Source organism: Nyctereutes procyonoides, unplaced genomic scaffold (genome assembly GCF_905146905.1).
Source record: "Nyctereutes procyonoides isolate TBG_1078 unplaced genomic scaffold, NYPRO_anot_genome, whole genome shotgun sequence".
NCBI lineage: Eukaryota > Metazoa > Chordata > Mammalia > Carnivora > Canidae > Nyctereutes > Nyctereutes procyonoides.
In genome coordinates, this window is record NW_026575142.1 from 7,977,793 (window position 1) to 8,001,281 (window position 23,489).

Below are 23,489 nucleotides of genomic sequence, written 5' to 3' on the forward strand. Positions count from 1 at the left end.
ATTTTGTGTCATTTTATCTTTTGTTAAGATGAAAACATGATTTTGGAACTGTTCATATTCACTAAATATGTATTACCTTAGCAGATATATTTCCTATGTCACAAAAACAAATCTTCTGAACCATTTACCATATAAGTCTTGAGTAGTAATATAGACTTTGGGACCAGATACCCTGAGTCTAAATTCAAGTCAAAGCATGCATGACTTAGACAAGTTACTTAAAGTCTCTGAGCCTCAGTTTCTTCATCTGTAACATTAAATATGATAAAAATGTCTCCTTTATAGGAGTAGCTTAAAAATTGAATGAGTTAATACACGTAAAGTATTTACAACTGTACCGGTATCAATAGTCAGTACAGTGTAAGGGTTAGCTATTGTGTTGTTGTTATTCACTATTGGTTTCTAAGGTTTAAAACAGCATTTTAATTTTAGCTCTATTTTATTATTAGGTTTATTTGCCAAACCCTTTGGACAGCAGGAAATGAAAGCAGGATAACAAACCTTCTAATAAGCAGCGGAGTACTGTGAACACTCTCGCTGGCCTCTTTCCCTGGGACCACTTACCTCACCTCCCAGAAACATTTCTCAGATTTGTAAGTTGTAAGCAGGGTTGTTGGAATCAGTATCATTCATCTTCAAACTGGCTCTCCCGCTCTAAAGTATCAGAGGGTGACATGATGCAGAATGCTTATAGAAATAGTTGAGGAATGATTTCGTTGAGGTTTAATTTGTGCTAAAAATTCATCAACACATTTCCAGGAAGGCAAATCTTCCCAAGACATATGGAAACTCTTTTAAGGTTGGTTTCATGATTCTGATTGGAACTGTTTTAATTTTATCATTAGGCACTTCAGAACGAGGAATGAAATGTAAGGTAAATTATTATCTATCTGTTAAGAGGTAGAAAGCAGAATGCCAGTTTGAGAGGGGAAGAATTTAATGTAGTAAATTGAACTAGAGACATTAGCAGAAGGGGCTTGGGGAGAGGTAAAGTTAAGGAATGTAGCAAAAAAAAAAAGATAATTTAATATGATGAATTACATAAAGAATCATTCCCAACAGAATGCATAAGGAAGAGTGTGAAGAGAGCTGTATTATTTAAAGACTGGAATAAGCAGTGCATATTTGGAGGGTCTCTGAGTATATAAAGAGATCTGCTTAGCATGGCGGCCAGCTGCTCACCTTCTTATGATGGGAAAGAAGAAATGTGCTTAAACTGAAGTGTAAGGGATTTGGGTTCGCCTTTCTAAACAATTAAGATTGTTAAACATTGATCTAAATTGTGTCATCACAACCTTGGTAATACTGAAAAATGGCTTAACCGCTAATCAGCCAGAGATGTCCCTGTGCAGACAGTTATGGATCTGTGACCTCTTATTAACCACAATTTTGTTTGCTTTGTGTTTTAGTATTTCAGAAAAATTCCTTCCTTGAAAGTATAAAATTTTCTCTTAGGCTCTTTCCCTCTAACACCTTTTGCCTTTATTCCCTCCACATTCTATAATTTTATGTATCACTACTTTTCATGCCTTAATTCCTCTATAGTGCTGTGATTTTGTCATGGATGCATTAGAGGAATTCCTCTCAAATAAATGATAACCTGCCACGTAACCATATTCTAAGGATGGGATGTATAATTGATTCACTAGGGTTTTCTTTTATGCCACAAATTGTTATATGTTAGGCGTGTGGTACGCCCTGGAGATTCAGAGTTGAGTAAGGCATAATTTTCTATTGGAATTTACTATGTAGTGGCTGAAGATAGTTATGACTACAGTTAAAAAGTAAGAAGTGATATAATAGAAATGTGGCACAACATCATAGCACAGAGAAGGGAGTTAAGAATGTTGTCTTGGGAGGATATGCCTATCAACAAATATGCCCACAATTTACCTTGCAAGAAGCACATTCCTAGGTGAGGGGAAGTTACTGGGGGCACCTGTCACTGGGAAATACTTTCACCCAGCCTTGATCCACCTGGCTCAGATGGTCACTTGGTAAGACCTCTGATGGCAGCTGCTTCTCAGCAAAGCTCCATACCATGGGAGAGAAAGCCCAAATTTTGGTAGCAAGTAACTGTGACTGCCACATCACCCCGGAGGTTATTTTGAGATCAAATTAGGGAATACATGCAAAAGTATCTAGCAAGAAATAGGCAGTTAATAAGTGCATATTTAAAAGAAAGGGAGGGTTTCTCATGTCAGTGGCATGGGGGGAATATAGAGGAGGCACATGTCTGGATTTAAGAGGCTTTGGAAATATAATAACCAAATGTAATGTGTAGACTTCATGTGGGTCCTAATTTGAATGTACCAACTCTAAGATGATTTTTTTTAAAGATTTTATTTATTTATTCATCGAGACAGAGGGAGAGAGAGAGGCAGAGACACAGGCAGAGGGAGAAGCAGGCATCATACAGAGAGCCTGACATGGGACTCGATCCAGGGTCTCCAGGATCACACCCTGGGCTGCAGGCATCGCTAAACCGCTGCGCCACCAGGGCTGCCCTAAGATGATTATTTTGAAGCAGTTGGGAGATTTTGATTATGGACTGGGTAACTGATGAAATAAAGAAATAATCGGCAATTTTATTCCAGTGGAAATTACATTATAGTTATGAAGAAAATGCCCATGTATGAGCATGCTAGAGATGTATGCTGGGGTGTGCCTGAAGTCTGAGGTTTGCATAAAAGGCTTCCACAAAGCAATAAAGGAAGGTGATATAAATACGGCAAGTTCTTGATATTGTTAAATCTGGATGATGGCTATATGGAGGATCATTGATCTGTTCTCACTGATTTTGCATGTGTTTGAAACTTTTCATATCTAATCTCCTCTGCCCTTCTTCCCCCAGTGAGCTGTTCATGGCTGGATTGTTGGCTTAGACATAGGACTGTTGCCAGCATGTAATATTTAAATGGAAAGAGGAAAATAATGTGCAACTGCAAAGTTGAGAGCTAAAAAATGTATATACAGAATTTTTGTTGTTGTTGTTACATGTGAATTTAGATATGACTCTTCGATGTGTACTCTCCAAAGCAGATTTTGGTGTAAAAGCAGCGTTCATTGGCGAGAATGAATAATTTCGGTGAGGAATGTTTTGTAACAGCCAAGAAAGGCTAATATGAACATAGTTGATATTTAATGCAGTGTCATAAGTCTCTTACTTATTCCTGTTGCTTTATCATTTGTTGAATCACATTAAAAAAAGTTACACCGTACAATATTCTTTCCTTAATGAGGTTTGTCTAAAAAATTTTAGAAGAACAAGTGATTAATTTTAGCGTTTTATTTTCCCTCAACATAAAATATAGGTGTGTTTCCTCTCCAACTTAGATTATATAAAAGCTTTGGAGATGAATTTTCAGAAATGAGTTTCCATCTGAAGATATGTTACTATATCGAATAATCAGAGTCGGAATTAAAAGTCACTTGAGATTAACAGGTTGCTGCTTTTTCCCCCAAAATGTTTTATCTACTTTCAGAGTTTTAGCTCTTCGATGTCAGATTAAAATTCTGAAGCATGTTCGATTCATCTCAGAATTGAGTGTCAAATCGAAAGACAGATATTTATAACTGAGTTCTGTTCGGGCAAAAAGTCAGTTTCCAGACAGCAGCTTGGGTGATTGTAAAGCTCTCATTCGTAGTCGGATGCTGCCATCATTTTAAACAAACAAATTAAAGCTTTAGGATTGGATTTGATCTAACCAGCCATTCTATTCCTTGTTCATTATGCTTTATATTTGCATGGTGCTGTAGGGTTTATATGCCATATTCAAATAATTATGTCTTTCTCATAGCAACAGTCTGGAATTGGTAATATTATCTGCACTTGACTGATGAGGAAATTGAAGTTCTAAGAGGTGAAGTGATTTACCTATCATGCAACTAGTTTGCAGGTTAAAGTAAGATTTCTAATCAGTCCTTCTGACTCCAAATTTTTCCATTATAAAACTTCTACCAACAAGAAATGGCAAAGAAACTGGATACATGTATGTCTAGGATATTACTATTATTCTTATGAGAAGGAGATGTATTTACTTGCATTAAAAATTGAATGGATAAACTATTAAAAATAAGATATGAGTTTTTATTTTTTTTTTAATTTTTTTTTATTTACGATAGTCATACAGAGAGAGAGAGAGAGAGAGAGAGAGAGAGAGAGAGGCAGAGACACAGGCAGAGGGAGAAGCAGGCTCCATGCACCGGGAGCCCGACGTGGGATTCGATCCCGGGTCTCCAGGATCGCGCCCTGGGCCAAAGGCAGGCGCCAAACCACTGCACCACCCAGGGATCCCCAAGATATGAGTTTTTAAAAGTTTTTTAAAAATTCATTCATTTGACACAGAGAGAGATTGAGCACAAACAGGGGGAGCAGCAGGCAGAGGGAGAAGGAGAAGCAGGCTCCCCACTGAGCAGGAAGCCTGACCTGGGGCTTGATCCCAGGACCTGAGATCATGACCTGAGCCCAAGGCAGACCCTTAACTGATGGAGTCACCCAAGAACCCAAGATATGAGTCTTATAGGGGATGGTTGGGACAGGTGGATAACCTAGGATTTCCTGAATATAACTCTTTATCATAGATATGATTTTGGAGCAATGTAAATATTTTAAATACATATAAAACGAACTTAAATGTGAAAACAGTCCTTAAAAGTCAAAAGCAAAGTGAAACAAGTAACCTGTGAAAAAAAATGGTGGCATAACCCCACAGAGAAAAACTTCTTAAAACTTTAAACCACTGTAATTTGACTATGCAAACCTAGGGATAGTGACCCCAAGAACAAAAGAAATGCAAACAGAATTTAAATGGTTTACTCTAAGTGTATCCTTGGGAGTGTAGTCAGATTATGATCCTGAAACTAGTAAGGTGAGGTAAAACAGACGAGTTATGTTGGAGTCCTCGAGAACGGGAATCTGGACGTTGGAGGAAGAAGAAGATGAGTGGGGTCAACATAAACAGGATTTGAATTGCGTTGTAAGAACCTGTGTTGTGTTTTATTTTTTTTCTAAAAAGTATTTACTACCTCTGTCCACTGAAAAGGCTTATAACGATGGATGACTAATTGCATAACAATGAGTATCCCAACCTACCAGACTCGGTTTCTAAGTGCCATGTCTTCCTGAAAGGAACTAAGGTCTTTGGAGAAATAGTTGACTCTCCAACCTAGGGCTTGGACAGGAAATAAAAGATGAAGTGGAAAGTGGGTATGCTATTAATAATACTAGGTTTGTATCAAAAAGAATTAGGAGTCATCTTGAACAGGCGCTTATTAAGCAAAGACAGAGTAATTTAATCATCAATTAGAATAATGTCAATAATAGATTGAAACACACAAGGTATGTTAAATAGACACATTTAGAATGATACTTAAAAAGGTCCCTCAGTAGGATACTAGCAAACAAACTCAATATTTTGAAAAAAATAGAAGAAATGAAGCAATTTTCCTGCCTTTTCAGGAAAGCAACAATTGATGATCAAGACTTGATGAGAGGGCTTTCTTTTTGTAAGACAATGCTAGCTAATAAATGTAGAATGAATGATAGAATATTTCTATTTTGCAACAACAGATTCGGATAATGCCCACTGAGCAGCTGCTGATGTCACAAAGAGAGAGACAGGACTACTGGAAATCCACAGTATCACCTGTGAAATTACCTGTGACAAAGATTAGACCTCAATTTGATCAGCCCTCTGGATCTGATTATCAGTTTCAGAAAGAAAAGAAAAACAGAAGAATGCACTAAAAGATATCACAGGGATGCAGTGAGAGGAAGTGTAACATTAGGACTCCTCTAAAGCATGAATAACCTGGTTTTCTCAACAAATACATTGAAAAAAAAAACGGAGAGGGAGGGGAATTATGGGTTGAAAGACATATCAACCAATGGCAGTGTATGGATCTTAGATCCTTATTCAACAAATGGTGAGGGAGAGAAAGCATGCCTACAACAGCTGAGGAAATTTGAACACTGACTAGATATTTGATGATATTAAAGAATTATTACATTATTGTGGTTATGTAGAGTTTTTAAAATCCTCATCTCTGAGAGACACACTGAAATACTTAGGGATGAAATAATATGATTTCTGGAATCTGCTTAAATAATCTGGAGCAGGGGGAAGGAAAAGTAGCAGAGTGTACAGGTGAAACACAAGATCATACTTAGCAGAACTGGAGAACGAACTACACTATTCTCTCTACTTCTGTTTATGCTTTGAATTTTTTATGATAAGAAAAAAAATCCTGTCGCTTAAGATCAATCTCAGCATATTGTGGAGAAAAGTAGTCATTTATGTGAAATAATTACTGTGCTAAGAAGGGCTTCAGGTTAGGGGTTTTTTTCCACCCCACTCCCGAAAGCATGTTCCTAATGGGATGCGGTTAACATTTGTTAAATATTAGGTTATGTGCCAGACAGTTGATCTAGTCACTTTATGGGTGTTCTCTTCAAATTTACCGGGATCCTATAAAGAAATTCTACCATCTTCACTTTTCAGATCGTGCTGAGATATTAAATATCTCAAACCAAGACACAGCTAGCAGAGGATGGAGGCAGGCTTGCAATGCAGCCCATTTGGCTTTTATTGCTGGCATGCTCCCCCGTGCTGTGTTCGGTCTGAGCAGTTACCAGGAGCCGAGATTCTGAGTGACAGTGTCTTCTGGTGTATATGTATGTGTGTACATATATATATGGATGTATATATTTTTCCATTTTCTTGATCAGTATTCTTTGCCCAAATTCAAGCCTTTTGAGGGAGATTACAATTTGCCTGTGGCTAAATAGAGACTCCGAAACCAGTCAGCCTGCTCCAAGGCAATACTAGCCACTCTGAATCTTTAATGAGGCAAGCTGCTCCCCTTCCCCACAAGATGGGGACGAAAAGCACAGTTTTATTTTAATATTCTTCTTAATCAGTTGTTGCAAGGCGCTTTTCCTGGGTGGAGTGTATTCTCGTGGTGTGCTGCTGGCAGGCAGGGGGAGGATGCTGCGGCCTAAAGTGGAGCGTGTTCTTTGTCATGCACGTACACAAAGGAGGGGGGCATCCAGGCAAACATAGAAATGGTGCTTTCAGTACTAAGGAACGAACACAACCCTTGGATCAAACTCAGATGTTTCCCCCAGGAGGATCACTCCCTCATCTAGGATCCAGGGGAGCTTGTAAAAATCTTTTTAAAAAGGTGAGTGTTCAAGTCCTAGTCATCTGTGAACTTTGAGACCATTTTGCATAAGTAACGTCTAGACAAGTAAATTAAGAACCTCAAGTCAGTAAAATCGTTTGTAAAATGACCCTCTGCATTTCTTGAAGCAATTATAATTTATAAGAACTGTAGCTTTATTGGTAAAGTAGCAGCCCAGGAAGTTGACTACAATACGTTTTTGTGCTTCCGGCAGTTGAGTGACTGACTCCAAACACAAAACTGTGGGGATTTGGGAAGCCTTGATTGACCCAGGCATCTTTTATCTCCCACGTCCTTGAAATGGAGGCAATATGAACACTGTTCCTGAAATTTATAATACGTATAAAACGTAAGAAAGCAGTCCTTTAAGGAAGGAAAAAAAAATACTAGAAGTAACAATTCCCAGTTAGCCGATGATTATTAGTTATTGGCTACAAATTTCCTCAAGATTGGCATGAGTACATGTCCTTCAAACTTCAAGTTAGTTGTTTCTCCCCTTTCCCATGGGTGGATTTCCCTGTGTCCCCAGCAAGAATAACTAGGGTAAACTCTTCATAGTTCCTGTCTCATGGAGAAAAGAGAGAAATAAATTAGAGTGCTCTATCACAGTCTGGTTTTTTGGTGTAAATCTAAAATTTAATGTGCCCAGAGATGCTTCTTTCTGTGTAGTTGTTGAACAGCTTCCTGATATCTGGAAGATCATAGAAATTCTCAATTAAATTAGGGATTACTTCATCCTTTAAAATACCATTACTTTTATCAGTAAATTAATGTTAGCTCTCTCTGATATTAATGATTTATAAAGTATGTGTGTCACTTAGTAAGCTCTGCCAACCCAAGTCACTAACACCACCATTTTTTCATTTCAAAACATTGTGTAATAACAACCCCAATTAACAATATTTTTAAAAAATTGGCTGACAATATAAAAATTGTAAAAGAATGAAAGCTAGGATCTCTTTCTAGACCTTGAAATATAACTAGATTTTATATTATTTACACGTTATGAGCTTGAAGGAGAAACTGTAGCTATCTCTTTATATAAAATGTATGATCTCACTCTATAAGAATAATTTATGTAGGGTTTAACATACAGCATGGTGTCACCATAGATGACGAAGGTGGCACTGACATCCTCTAACACTCACCACCGCAGTTAACCAGACATTCTCATCTACCCCCACTTCCCTTTTGCCTTCAGGAGCTGATCTCACCTCCCACCTGGTGAAAATGATGGAAACCAACTGGGGTGGGCTCCCTCTTTGCCTCCCACTTTCCCCAGCAGTTTTCTGATCTCTATCTCCCTTCTGAGGCATTTTCTTCCCTTTGAAAACTTTCCTGGCCACTATATTCTACACCCTATCCCTAAATCCTTCTTCTGGGGACTCACTGCCCTTGTAACCCATCTCTTCCTGCATTGCTGCCTCTTTGTGTTGTATCTTCAAAGTCTCATCTCTCTAGAAAACATTTTTCACTTGTCCTCACTAGCCTATTCCATTATTAGCCAGACTCCTTTGGGGTGAGATATATAAATATTCTCTTATTCCTTATTCTCTCATTTATTTTCTTCCTAAACTTCCCTCCACACATAGTCTCCCCATGTACATACCTTTATGACCAAGTCTTGTTTGGGCTGATGAAGCTCGTGCAGGTACCTCCAGGTCTCACTTTTCTCTCTGTTTTAGGCCCAATTTCTTCCCCTCGACATCCAATCAGATTCTGCCCACAAGTGTTCCCATCTCATCCAAGATCACTCTTGAGGTCCTATTGATCCTTCTTTCTTGTATTCGGATTGTGGGTTCAGTGCAACTCGGCCTAAAATTATGGACATTGGTTTTCATTTCCTCAATAAGATTTAAGTTTCTCAAGACCACATCTTGCACTTCTCTCTTCCACCCCTACTCCCAGCCAGATGTAGAAAAATAGCAAGAGTCTGATGGTTATTAAATATTAGAAGTCTATAAATGATTCTCTTGGGGGAGAAAACTCACTTCAATGACAAGTGAGTGATAACATTTTAGAACTATCGCCTTACAAAATTGTAACTGTTTCATTTTTATTCTCTTCAGGAAAAACTCATCGACCTTTCTCATGGCATATAGCATTTTTTTAGGTGACAGAGTTTCAGTAATTACATTTTGGATTACTCAGACACCTTCAGAAACTGAAAATCTGTTTACAAATCTAGTCACGATCAAGATGCATCATTAGAGCCAAACAACACAGGGTATATACACAGAAGTCTAAACACAAGTGAAGATTGGGTGGACATAATGGTAAGGTGTCAAATAGGGAACTATATAGAGTAAACCAGAAAGATTTTCCCAGGGAAGATGGATTTCAAGTAGGTTCTGGCTTAAAAATATAAAAATGTTAGACTGGCCCAGTAAGAACAGCTTGAGTTCAGGATTAGAGACAGAAGGCACAGAAAGGCAGAATGGGGATAAATCCAGCGATGTAGTCTTAAACTAGAAAACAGGCTCAATCCAAGATTTTGTTCTCCCCTCATCAAACTATATTATTGTCTTATCTATAAATATATTATGTCATTTGCTCATATAATAGCTAACATGGACATAATGGTTGTATTTCTCATTTTGAATTTTAAACTGCAAAGTAAAACCATCGTATGTGCAAAACATTACTTTCTTTCTCCCTCCTGAATTGGTGCCCCTCACTTCTACTCTAACATTCCTGTTACCCTTTCTTTTCTCCTGTGCACCCCGCTGACATCTGTCCCAGCTGCCTGCCATCGCAGCTGTTGACCACCACACTTGAGCGCATTTAGATTCCTTGATGCAGTCTGGTGGCCCTGGTGCATGAGAGCACTCACCTAATGGATGCATTTCTTGCCTTCCTCATGGAAGTCCCAGAGTACAAAGGAAGTGCCCATATTTGGAGTTAGATCTGGGTTGAATTTTGATTTTTCTGCTCAATGTGTGACTTTGCAATTTTCCTATCACTTTGAATTTTCTCCTCATATGTAAAGAAAGGGGGGACATTATTCTTACCTTGAAGGTTATTTGAAGGGGAGATTATGAGAAAATGTGTTTCAGATATATAGTTTCTGCCAGAATGGGTGTTTCTCATCAATGTTTCTCAGCGTGTGGTCCCTAAAACACCTGCATTGAAATCGCTTAAAATGCAGATTCTGAGAGTTACCCTAGGCCTTATTTAATTCAAATGTATCTGAGTCAGCCTGAGAATCTACATTTTAAACAAGTTTCCCAGATGAGTCTATGTGCTTTCAGCATGGAAATCCCTGGGATATGTATTCATCTTCCTCTTGTCTTCCTTTTTTTTTTTTTGCCTCTCCTTCTCTCTCTCTTTCCCCCTTGATCTCATTTAACAGCACATTGTACATGAGGTATGCCCCTTGTCGGGTTATTTTCACCTTTCAGAGTTTCATTTTTCTTTGATGTAAAAAGAAAATTGCCTACTTCTCTAGTCACTGCTTAGAATAAATTATTAAAATGGTATCAATCACTTAGAAAAGGTGCGCACACAAACGGTAGCTGTAATAGAAATCATTAGAGTTATTGTAGGGGTTGCTGCTTATGAAGAACAAGGTACATTAACATTCTTGTGTGGCTTATAACAGAGGGTAAGTCATTCTGGAGCTGGGACCCATGTGAAATGAAGAAAGAACTTGCCTTGGGTGCAAACTTTAAAGCTTAATTTAAAGAGATGCCCTTAATTTAGTAATCAATATAAATAATATTTTATTTTAATATTTCAAAAATGTCAAATTAAATCTACTATAAGCAAAATATTAAAAATTTAAATAAAGATAATATCAATATTTAAAATGTTTTTCCTTTTAGATCAGATTCCACTATGGTTTCCCATGACACTGTTACTGATCTAAAATATTGTGTTAATATATTGTTTATCTTAATATTGAAAATTTTGGTGCCCCCTTAAATTCCATCCTTGAGGGAAGTGCCCTCACTTGCCTCACTGTAGTCCTGGCTGACTTATCTCCATGCTGAATCATTTCAGTGTTTAATTAGCTAAGACAGAATGGTCTGTTTCCATCCTTTTTTTTTTTTTTTTTTTTGCCAGAATCTTCACTTAAGCTTTTAAGTGACATTTGTACAGGTACTCTATTTTAAAAATATTTCTGAGAAATACCCACATTTTAAGAATATTAGTGTGTATATCAGAGGTTCAGATGAGTATCAGAAAGAGGCATCATTTTGCAAATACAGTGTCACCTTAAAATTCTATTACATTGAGGAAGAAGTAGCCATTCTATAAACCTAGTGTTGGAGGCCCATTTCCGATTATTCTCAATAAGAACTGGGAAACGAGGAGTCAACAAAAAAAGAAATGTTCAAGTAGATCAGAATCAGCCTGGCAAGAAAAGTGATCGTGGAAGATTTTTGTATAATTAAATGTCAGTTTGCATTTTGAAATATTGCCTGCTGCCTCCCACTCAATCACTAAGTGAGATGAGAGGGAATATTCTCTATGCAAACCTGAAACTGACAGCAGCACTTGTTGGGTTCTTCGTGACAGATGAGCTATAGATCAGAAGGATCAGAGTGGATCATTTTCCCATGGCTATAAAATTTTGCCAAAAAATTAAGTTAGACATTATAATTTCCCCCTATAGGAAAAGCAAATAAACAACAGAGAGAAATGAAGCCATATAAACTTCTGGAATTTTAGAATAGGAAGAAATTTTAGAGGTCATCCAGTTTGTCCTCCTCCCTTTACAGAAGAAAAATATGATGCCCAGGTAGAAAAATGGTTTCTTAAGGTCACTCAACCATCAAGTGACTGACAGAGCTGCCACTTTCTTCCACGTGCTGCTGGGGTATTAGGTTGAGAAGCAGGTGAGTGGTGCGAAGGGGAGTAGTCCTGGTCTCCTGTTCCCTGTAGGCAAATGGCTTAGAAGTCTTTATAGCTGATGTGATGGGCCTAGGAAATGGAGAGATATACTTGGATACATGCTCAGGACCAGCTGAACACAAGTTTCTTATCATTCTAAGACACACTTTACTTCTTTCTTTTCCATTCTACCACTACATAAATGCAAATTTACTGAATCAGAGTCTATAGAGGTAGAGCTGGGACATAGATTTTGGTTAAAAGCTCCTTCAGTGTTTTTGGTGTGTGTCTCAATTAAACACAGCTGCGTTGGAGATTCGTTTCTTTCTGACAAAGAGGTCTATGCCAATAACAACTTCACGTGAAATAATCTAGAGATAGGTTCAGGAAGAAGCATAGGAGACCTAGAAAAGCAATTTATGAGAAGGCAAAAGAGGGAAATGCTTGCTAAGCAAATATTGTCTCTTTTCAATTTTGTCCAGTCAGTGTGAGGATGGGAGGAGCTTAGATCCATACTTAACAGCCTTACAGGGAATTTCCTTCCTTCTGTTCTAACCAGATTAAGCTCTTGAATGCCCCTCTTGGAGCTACTCCAGAATCTTTTATGAGCCTGTTGTCATGGGACATAATACCTTATTATTCATCATCATAGAGTAGTTTCAAAACAAAAATTGTTTTTTGATCTTTTTTCTAATTTTGGATATAGAGAGTTGAGTTAATTACTCTCTTCAAGTCATGGCATGTTAACACTCATTGCTGGTTTGTGAGAGGCTCCTTTCTTTGTATGCATGTATGTACGTATGTATGTATTTTCCTTTATTACCATTTCTTCCCCTCCCATTCCCAAATAGGCAAGCATGCTCATGTGTTTGGCATGAGTCCTTTAAAAATTACTCCAGTATACTACAAATGTGTTTAGTGCTTTAGTATACTTTGCGTTCCTCATCGGGGTCGTTGAGGTGAGAGGAGAGAGAAAAAAGAAAGAACTTGATAGATGTTTCAATGCATTTTTGAACAGACAGGCATTTGTGATTGAAAACCACTCCCTTTTGAAATGCTTAAGGTTCTCCCTTAATTTTTCTTGGTGGTTTAATACTATATTAATTTTATTTGTTCATGTAAATGTAGTGTTCCAAGAATTTACCCTAAAAAATCTAGCCTAGCCCAAGTAGTTGGAACCTACCACACATTGCCCCATCTTGCCTGTCACTTTCATCACAATCCCTATGTACATAGGTTGGTTGATTGCCAGCTAATTATAAAGCAAAAATACCTTCTACCCACTTATGCATTTGAAAACATGAAATTGGTCTAAAGCCTGCTATGGTCACTAGTAGATAAAGATTTGTGTGACTAAACAAATTGCATATAGGCTACTCTTTCTTCATGCCTTTTCTGAGCATAAATCAGAGTGATTTTAACAACTTTATAATTTTGAAATTAAGAAACTATCTAAAAATAAAGTAATATACTTCAACATTTTATAGAATAAATTCAGCAATTTTGCTTAGCGACAACAAATAAATTTGGGTTTCCTTATTTCTCCAGTTTTCTTCTATGATAGAATTAAGTCAGAATCAGTCATTTCTTTTTTTTTGGGGGGGGATTAAGAAAATAAATACTTTAAATGTCATTAAATGGAGAACCAGAAGCAGTGCAGATATTTGGCAAAGGATAGTTTTTAAGATCAATTTTAAAAGGGCAAAGACCATTTAAAAGAAAATTGATATGGAAAGAATAGGTAGTCAGAAGAGGCAATAAATAAAAAATTCAACAAAATCAACATACTTGTCATCAGACTCTTAGTCTGCACCTCCCTTTCCTGGGCCATCTTTGTCTGTCTTCTCTATTTCTTATTTATTCCAACTAACAGTGGGGTGATGACATAATTAACGTGGAGGTTCCTCTTTCGTTTGAAACCTGGAGGGTTGTTCTTACCTCTAGGAGCATCAGGACGCTGATTTTCAATGAGGCATTTTATTCTTTTCTCTCTGAGAAGTTTCTGATTTTGACTTATAATCAAAATCTGACAATCTCAATTGTTCTGGTATTTGAGTCTCCTGGCCTGTTCTCATCATTGTCTTTTATATACCTGACCTTTTTCTCAGTAATTGGGTCATCTTCTGCCTATGGTACCTTTGGTATTAATTTAAGTCCAACAGGGCTTGCAGGATCATTGCCTGGCAGCCATATCACACCCACTGAAGCTGTCAGCTTTGAATCTTGACCTGTGTTCTAAATTCTTAAGGGAGCCTTGGGAATTGCTATTTTCTTCTCACATTACTCTTAAGTACAGTACACTTGCTGTATGCTTTGACCCAATAGAATATAATCCCTTGTCTAACTCTATCTGTGTTCTCTGTTAGTGACAGTACCTTGTAATAGGGTACTTACAAGGGGGAGAGATAAGAACCTGCCTAAGAACCAGTTAAAATTATCCATAGAAGGTACTGACTTCAAAACCATTGATGTCTCCATCTTAGCTATTACCTACGTGCATTGTTGTGTGTGTGTGTGTGTGTGTGCATTAGAGCGTTGAATTTTCGATTATTCCAGACTGAGTTGTAAAATTTGTAAGAGAATAAAAGAATGAATATTACCTTATTGTCAAAAGCTACACTTTCGAATATGAAAAAGTAATCATCAGGGCTGGAATCCTTATAGGAAAGTTGATATTCTGTTACTGAATACCTACAGATGTTAAAGCTTTGTATGTACTGCACAACTAATATAACTTCTCTGACTTTTGAAAGAACAAATAATAAATGAACAATACATAAGCTTGGTTCCAGGGAATTGATTATAGTGCCATTCCTTTAATAGTTGCTCAGCATTTCACATCAATTTGACTTTCACGTTTCAGAACGGTGACATAGATAAATCTCTAGGATCTACATTTTGTGGGTGAAGTAAAGAGAAGTTAACTTGAGAGGCTGAACTGAGATTATTTACTGTATGTGTGTTCTGCTCCTCTAGAGTTAGAGCACGGAAAGGAAAACTGGGTGGACCTGTCCTCCTCCGTCTGATAAGTGTACACTGGAATGGTCTCTGAGATATAGCCCAGTTCCTTTCACTAAGTTGAGAAGGAGAATGGTTCATCACTGTGGTCTTTTAGACTCTTGCCTTTGAACTTCATAATAGCATTATACATGATTAACCTACTACCTTTAATATATTTTTACCTTTACCAATGAGGTGTGTAACTTCCATATGTTTTCTTGTTACTAATTCAGGCCCCTTCTTTTCAGCTTAAAGAAGTCCTTTTAACATTTCTCCTAAGGCCAGTTTAGTGGTGATAAACTCCTTTAGTTTTTACTTATCTAGAAAACTCTTTTTCTCTCAGTTTTGAATAACTTTGCTGGATGGAGTATCCTTGATTGGATTTTTTCATTCAGCACTTTGAATATATCATGTCACTCTCTTCTGACCTGCAAAGTTTATGCGGAAAAATCTGCTTGGAGTCTTAAAGTGATTCCCTTGTATGTAACAAGCTGTTTTTTTTTTTTTCCTTGCTACTTTTAAGATTCTCTTCTTGTCTTTAACTTTTGTTATTTTAATTATGGTATGTTTTGGTCTGGATCTCTTTGGGTTCATCTTATTTGAAACTTTGTGGGCTTCCTGAATCTGGGCTTCCTGGATATCTGTTTCTTTTCCCAGGTTAGGGAAGTTTCAAGCCATTATTTCTTCAAATATATTTTTGCCTCTTTGTCCCTTTCTTCTTCTGGGACTGTTATAATACAAATGTTAGTCAGCTTGATGTTGTCCAACAAGTCCTTTATGCTATTTTTACTTATTTTAATTTTTTTTTCTTTTTGCTGGTCTGATGGGTAAGTTCCTCTGCTCTGTCTTTGAGTTCATTGATCCTTTCTTCTGCTTCATCTAGTCTCCTGTCAAAACCCTCTCATGTATTTTTCAGTTTAGTTATTGTATTCTCTAATTCCATTTTTTATGCTTGGAACTTTCTTATATTTTCTGTCCCTTTGTCAAAGTTCTCACTGTGTTCATCTATTCTCCTGAATTTAGTGAGCATCTTTATGGCCATTACTTAGAACTCTTTATCAGGTGAAGTACCTGTCTCCACTTCACTAAATTTTTTTTCTGAGGTTTTTCTTTTGTTTGGAATGTATTCCTCTGTTTCTTCATTTTGCTTGTCTCTGTATTGTTTTCTATGCATTAGATAAAATAACCACTTCTTACAGTCTTGAAGTAGAAGCCTTGTGAAGAAGATGAACTTATTATTCAACCCCATCCTAGCTTTTTGTTGTCTCTAATTTTTTTGATTGTCCAAACAACCTATTTTATTTTTAATTGCTCTCAGTTGTTGAAGGTTTAGCTCTCTATTAAAGGTGTTCACAGTATAGTTTCTCTTCTTTAGAACTCTTGTTACAGTTATATTTGATTCATACTGGAGAGTAATAATTTTACTTCTTGTTCATCAAATTGCAGTTAAGAACTCAGTAATGATATTTTTATGTATTTGAGTTTTTATCAAGTATGTGTTTTCTAATCGGAATTCTTTAAGAACAATATGTACATTTTAAAAGACTAGAAATAAACAAAATGTGAGGGGTACCTGGTGGCTCAGTCAGTTAAGCACCTGCCTTTGGCTCAGGTCATGATCCCAGAGTCCTGGGATTGGGTTCCCTACTTAGCAGGGAGACTGTTTCTCCCTCTTCTTCTGCCCCTCCCCCCATTTGTGCGCGCTCTCTCTCTCTCACATAAATAAATAAAATCTTAAAAAAAAAGAAATAGACAAAATGTGGGTAACTTCGAATGCTGAGAACATAGAGTACTTTCTTCCAATGTTTCTCTGTTCTTTGTATTTACCAAAATTTCTAGAATGATACGTTATTTTTATAATAAGTAAAAAAATCCAATAAATGTAAAAATGTGTCTAGATGGCATATAAAGAGACTATGACTTGAAACAAAACTAGATTGTGTAATGTAGTCTCTTTAACTAAAATTTTCCAAGTAGCAAAAGCCAGAAAATACTGTTCTTGTTTGTAAACTTTTTAAAATTATCTGAGAATTCAATGAACTAAGATCTGTTCTTGATGGATGGATCTTGCTTGTGTGGAGCCATCTACTAAACTCCCCACATTTTCTTCCATGCCAAGGAAGGTGCAATGGCAGGCATCTCAAGGAGCCAGGAGAGCTTGTTCTTGCTTCACACAAAGACTCAACCGTTGATTGTTGGAGTGGCTCCAAGGCTTGCTCAGGATAGCCTTCAGGGTTGCACCACTGCCTAGGCAATGCTGTAGGAAAAACAGGGCTGCAACATCTGCCCTTGCCTAGGTCTTCATGATTTGAAGTTTTCCCCACTATGTTCAGGTACAGTCTTAGGCAGGGCAGAGAGCAAATGGAATTCAGATTTCCTCACTATAAAGAAGACTGCATAGTCCAGTCAGTAAGCATTGCTCTCTCTTATGGTTAGAGGTGTACCTCATGTACCTTTTGGTGCAACTCCAGAAGCCAAGTATTAAAGTCAGTAATATCCTGGGGCTAAAACCTAATACCATCAGTAAAAAATAACTTTTGAGATATGGAAACAAAATTATATCATATTATGAGTTTAAGTATTATTTAATTATTTCCTTTTGAGGTAATAATTTTGAAGTAGCAAAGCTAGCCTTTTGCTTTTACTTCATTCTCAGAAGATGTGAATTCCTAAATAGGGTTTTGTTTTGTTTTTTGTAAAAAAGGTTTGTGTCCTAATGGAATTAAAGAAATAAAAACTATAGTGCTTCAAGGTTATTTGTGTAATATCATGAAAGCTAGTACACCACAGAATTCTACAGAGATTAGAATTCTAATCTGATTTGTATCTCAATATTATTAAACTGTTTACAAATATTTCTACTTCAAAATAAGCATATGTTTCCTCTACATCTCTATAGCTAGTCCTAGGTTTAGTTGTCAATCAATTTCTCTATTTACTGATTGAATATTTTTAGTAATTGTTATTTTATCTAAAATTAACAGCTTTCATAACTAATGTTGATTATGGCAACATTTTATTCTCACAATAAGAAACATACACTTTCCTTCTGATAGAATCTCAATTTATTAAGCATATAAGGATATTTTCAACTCTGGTTTTATCTGAAATGTACATTTATTTGAAATTGATACTCTGACAGTATGAATAAAATATATTTCTGGTTATTACTGACATAGTTATACTCTTTGTATATGATGATAATTTGGATGACTCAGAAGATCGAAGGTACTGGAAAATACATTGATCTACATAGACATTCAACTATTTAGCCTTCTTAAGGCCAAGGTTTATAATCTCTGATAATGAATTAGAACAAAATAACCTTGTTTTATTTACATTTAGGTAACTCAAATGTCCTACCCTATTTACCCATCACATTACCTAATTCAAAATAGTTCAAATCTCTACCCTACTTGATGTAAGAATTTCAATATTTTACCAACTTGCCCTTCTTATATACTTTTTTTTAAATCCCTAAGATATCCTAGGCCAGTAGTTATTCAACATTTTAACTAGCTGCCTGGTTCTGGGCCACTGCTTTGCTTGATTTTTTTGTTTGTTTTGTTTTCTTTTGTTTTTTGTTTTTGGCACTCACTAGTATCCTTTAGCACAGTGCTGTAGTCTACCATGTGTGGTTTTACTCCAGGTGCCATTCCTGACTTTTGCACAATTCCCCACATTAGTAGAAAAGTCAGCTGTGATATTTGTATGATTTCACTAATACCTTTGGGTTTAAAAAAAAAAAGTGATTCAGGGATCCCTGGGTGGCGCAGCGGTTTGGCGCCTGCCTTTGGCCCAGGGTGTGATCCTGGAGACCGGGGATCGAATCCCACGTCGGGCTCCCGGTGCATGGAGCCTGCTTCTCCCTCTGCCTGTGTCTCTGCCTCTCTCGCTCTCTCTCTCTCTCTCTATGTGTGACTATCATAAATAAATAAAAATTTTAAAAAAAAGTGATTCAAGTGGAAAATCACATTTGTTATTAGATACAGGAGATTCTCTGAATTCATAGACCAAAGCCCTCCACAGGCATTCTCTATTATGCAGTCTTTTCTGCCCAATCTCAGGCCTATTTATCGGTTTCAGGGATAAGTTTATCTCCTAACAGAGGGAATTCCTGGAGCAAGTCTTTCATACCTGGATCACAGATCCCTTGTTCCTCAGGCCCAGAAACCATCATAGGCTAATCCCTCTCTGTATCTATATCCTGCCCCTGTCAATCTTTTGGTAAGACTAATAGTGGAAAAATCTTTTCCTTTGTGGGTAATCCTATACCCATCCAGAGAGATGTGGTCTTTCTTTAGCTCCAAAGATAATTCAGAACAATATCAGTACTTTTCCCAAAGTTGAGTTTATTAATCTGGAATGACCCCAAATATGGGGCTTATACAGGATAGTCCAGTTTGAGCCTCAGCAGTCCCAGTCCATTCTGCTTTCTAAGGTAAGATGCATTCACATCCTTCTTGTGGCTTCCAGTCTCCACTGATCTCTGGTGGTTTTTTGCTTGAACAAGAAAACCCGTTCATCTTCTAGTATCTAACAAAAACTTTCAGGGGCAATAAAATTTAAATCTACTTACAGGAAAGAAATATTTGTGAAAGAAAAGATAATTTGCAGAGATGCAGCTGTGCCACAGTGAAGACAACCCTTTATATGATTATGAAAAGCTGATTAAGCTCTTTGGAGCCATATTATCTCCAGAGTCTCCATTATAGAATAGAATCCATGCTTTACCTACACATCTTCACATAATCAAAAGATCAAAAGATCTTCTAAGATATTTTCTTCAAAACAAAGGAGTACTGTGTCCCCAAAACTGAATTCAAATCATTTTCTCAAGGGAAACAAACTGTGAGAAGTATTAAAATGTCAGTTTTTCTTATTTAGTAATTAGTGTCAAAATCTCTTGGGATTCACATTAGGCCAGAGCACCCTGTTACAATCTGTTTCACTAGCACTCAGCAAAGTGCCAGTAGACGATCAGAAAAAAAAATCTGAGAATGATGAACTGTCTAGTGAAATAGAATATTAAGCAGTAATTTCATTCCAATGTAATAAAGCTAACATGCTGTAGAAGTATGCTGAGTACTTTGGGAACTGTTATGCAAAGAATTCTCCACAGTCACTCTCATGAACAATGAGCAGCAGAATGATTGCTTCTTCTGGTTTATTTTAAGCTCTTCATTTTACTCATTCCTTTGGCTACCATAGGGCCAAAGATAGTGCGTTGTATATAGCCAATGTTTAATAAATAATTGCCTAGTTGAATTGAATTAATTATAGCCTCCTATATCTGGATCCTATTATGAAATAAATACTGAAATATTCCACAAAATGAACATACTGTACTGCTGGCCTATTAATTTTTCCTGAAACTCTGTATTTGGGGGGAAGAGTATTGTTTGCAGTCTGGTTGGTGACCAGGAGCTCAGCTGTCCTTTAAAATAGGAAGTTAGGAATCAAGAGCAGACATTGGCAACATAGTGAATGGTCAAGAATCAGTGTCAGAGTCTTTAATCTTCCCCCATTTATGTGTTTTTATCTTGCTCAATCTTTTCCTCTATACCCAGTGCTCCATTCTCTGCAAAAACTGAGGAGCGAGCAGAAGTCCTATGGATGTTGGAACAAATGTGCCCATGTTAGTATGTGATCTACCCCCCAGTAGAATTTGAACTTTAAATTTTGTTTTCAGTCAAGAGATGAAGGAGTTTGCCCCAAATAATTGGGATTTTAGTTTGCCAATGAGTGGGTGTATTTTTTATTTCCTTTTGGAAGTACATGGCTACTACTGTTTTTGAAATCTCAAGATGCAAACAGCTGTGTAGTCAAGTAACCTTAGTCACTGTGTTCACAACCCATGCTAAACACCACACACATACACAATGCATTCATTTATTCAGCAAATATTTATTAAGTGCCTGCTTTGCACTAAACACAGTCTGAGATGCTGGGAATACAAAGACAAAGAAAGCACAGTTCTTATCCTCAAGGAACCTGAAATCTAGGAAGGAAGGAAAATGTAGACTTTTCCATAGCATTTATCACACTCTGTTATAATTTTCTGTTTTCTTCTCTGTATTTCTCATTAGACTACAGAGTCCCTTCAGGCTGTCACTTCATCCACCCTGTTCACTATTGTTTCCCTAGCATCCAGGCCTCTGCCTATATAGCCAATAAATTTGAGTGAATAACTAAAATTGTATGAATATAATAAAACTATATAAATTATTAAGATGATACTGTAAGAGCTGAGTTCCAGGCTTGCCATGCAAAAAAAAATGCTTTGGGAGTGCAGAAGTAGAAGAGACCCTGACAAGAGGAGCATCATGAGGACTTCAAGAAAAATGAGCGGAGGAGAGGACCATCTTGGATTTGGCAGTTAGGAAGTGTTTTCAAACACTTTTCAAAGTGACTTTTCAAAGAGAAGGACAAATTTAGAAAACAATTATGATCCAGGTTGTTGTAGGTCAGGGAATGAATGAGAAGTGGATAAAACTGATTGACTTGAGTTGGAAAATGAGATAATAAATCCATAGGGTGGGCAGAGTCTTTCATACTTACATAGAAGTGAGAAAATCTCTTCCCATGTTCTCTGTCTGCTATGGCAACTTTGTCAAAGAATGTGTTCTCCACCTGCATAATGGAGCCCTCTTTACCTCTGAATCAGCTTCATGATTTACCATAATAATTATAACAAATCTTCTTTTTATTATAAAAACAATTGGATAACTACACGGATCAGAGCCAGGCTTCAGAGAAAGTTAGGTATAAAAGTTTCCTGATGCATCACATCCTTGGTCATTTAAAAGTCACTCCTTTAGGTAGTCACTGACTATCCTATCAGTTCTTTTCCTCAAAAGCAGCAACTCAAGAATTAATTTTCTCATTCCTCTATCTGTTGCAAAAGATCTTCTTTCATGGATGTTGAATTATTGGCAATCTAATCTTTTAAAATCCTACAAAAAAAAAAAAGCATGGAATACCTGATCCAGTTCTGGCTTCTCTTATGCTCAGAGAAGTTTGCATGGCATTCCAAAGCAGAATGCTGCCCACTGCTCAGTTTAAAATTAGATACCCCTGAAGGTTCTTCTGCCCTATGCAGAAACATGTAATTTAAGATAGTCTGATAAAAAAAAAAAACAACTTTAAAATGGAAAGCGAGATTTTTCTTTCTTCCTCTACTTAAACTCACTGTTACTTTCCCCTTAGCTGGAAAACTGACATTTTAAATACCACTGCCACACATATTATAAGCCTAGGCCAAAAGTGAATGTTGAGACCCTGATATATTGCCTGGCTACCACCTCTAGGTCTTTTTCTCAAGACTTCTGGAATTAAATACATTCTGGTTGAGAGTAGCTCTTAACAGGTGCTATAGGCATTTTTCCCAAGAGGGGAAAAATGTGAAGTTGGAGCTAGGACTAATAAATTGGGACTTGGTTGACAGACTGCACCCTGCCTGCCAGGCAATGCATCCTCCCTAAAGTGGCCCATAAATGGGGTGCTGGAGGCTTGGGGGATCATCTGTACATGAGAGTAACTCTGGGTGAAAGGAAAATAGGGATAAAGATTATGAAGTATGCTGGTATTCTGAAGAGGTTTACAGGAGAATTCTAAAATGGCTACTCATTTCATTTTAAAGGTTTCTTTCTTAGAAGTTAAAATATCTATATTTAAGTGAATCTAAAGCATAAAATAGTTCTAAGACAAATGGCAATCAGAAAATCACAGGTAAGCTGGCTTTATACATTGTAAGAGAATACAAATAAGTCATTTTTTAATATTTCAAATTTAAAATGGAACAGTATGTTGTATGTCTTATTTCCATGAAACATCAGGTGTTAATTGACAGCATGGGCAAGGCCAGCCACCTCCAAGTTGGGTTAAATTTTCAGATGAAAGTGTCATCAGTCCTCAGCTGAGTCAAGGATTTTGGTTACTTGACTTGAAATATAACACTTAGATTTCAATGATTCATTGAGTTGGTATCTGACCTAGCCTTGCAAGGTTAGAAATGATTGATTTTCCTTTTTCCTTATGTTTTACAAAGGATTAGTTTTCTAGGTAGGGCATAATATATTAATGAAGAGCTCATTTTAAAATTATTTCTATCAGTTCAGTTGATTCTTAGAATAGATTTTAATATTTTGAGAGGACACAAACTATAGTATGTTTAAACATAACTTTTATATAGTGTTGGTATTTCCAAAGTTTCCATTTCCAGGAAAATGACTTTGTGATATCATAATGTTTTGGGTTTAGGGAATAAAAGCAAAAATATTGATGTATATGCAGTTAAATCACATTTTAATTATAGCTGAATTATTTTCTGCAACTCAGTTATGGGAATTCCTTAAACCTGATTTATGTATAATTTGAATAAACTTTAAAATTTTGTGAAATAGAGTTCCTTGAAATGGTGATATCAGGATAAAATATTTATGGGACAAATAGGTTTTCCATATCAA

At 36.8% G+C, this 23,489-nt stretch overlaps 1 protein-coding gene and 1 long non-coding RNA gene across 6 annotated transcripts in view; one reads left to right on the top strand and one right to left on the bottom strand.

Annotated features, from left to right (window-relative positions):
* ZNF385B (zinc finger protein 385B) overlaps positions 1 to 23,489 on the top strand; it is a 368,556-nt gene that overhangs the window by 54,107 nt on the left and 290,960 nt on the right. The window lies entirely within an intron of this gene.
* On the bottom strand, positions 7,317 to 14,060 carry LOC129498942 (uncharacterized). 2 transcript variants are annotated; one of them, XR_008662241.1, is made up of 3 exons: positions 13,960 to 14,060; positions 8,795 to 9,000; positions 7,317 to 7,509 (listed from the first exon to the last, which is right to left on the bottom strand). It is a non-coding gene; the product is annotated as an uncharacterized LOC129498942 (long non-coding RNA). The 2 variants fall into 2 exon arrangements; XR_008662240.1 differs by having other exon boundaries at positions 7,317 to 7,876.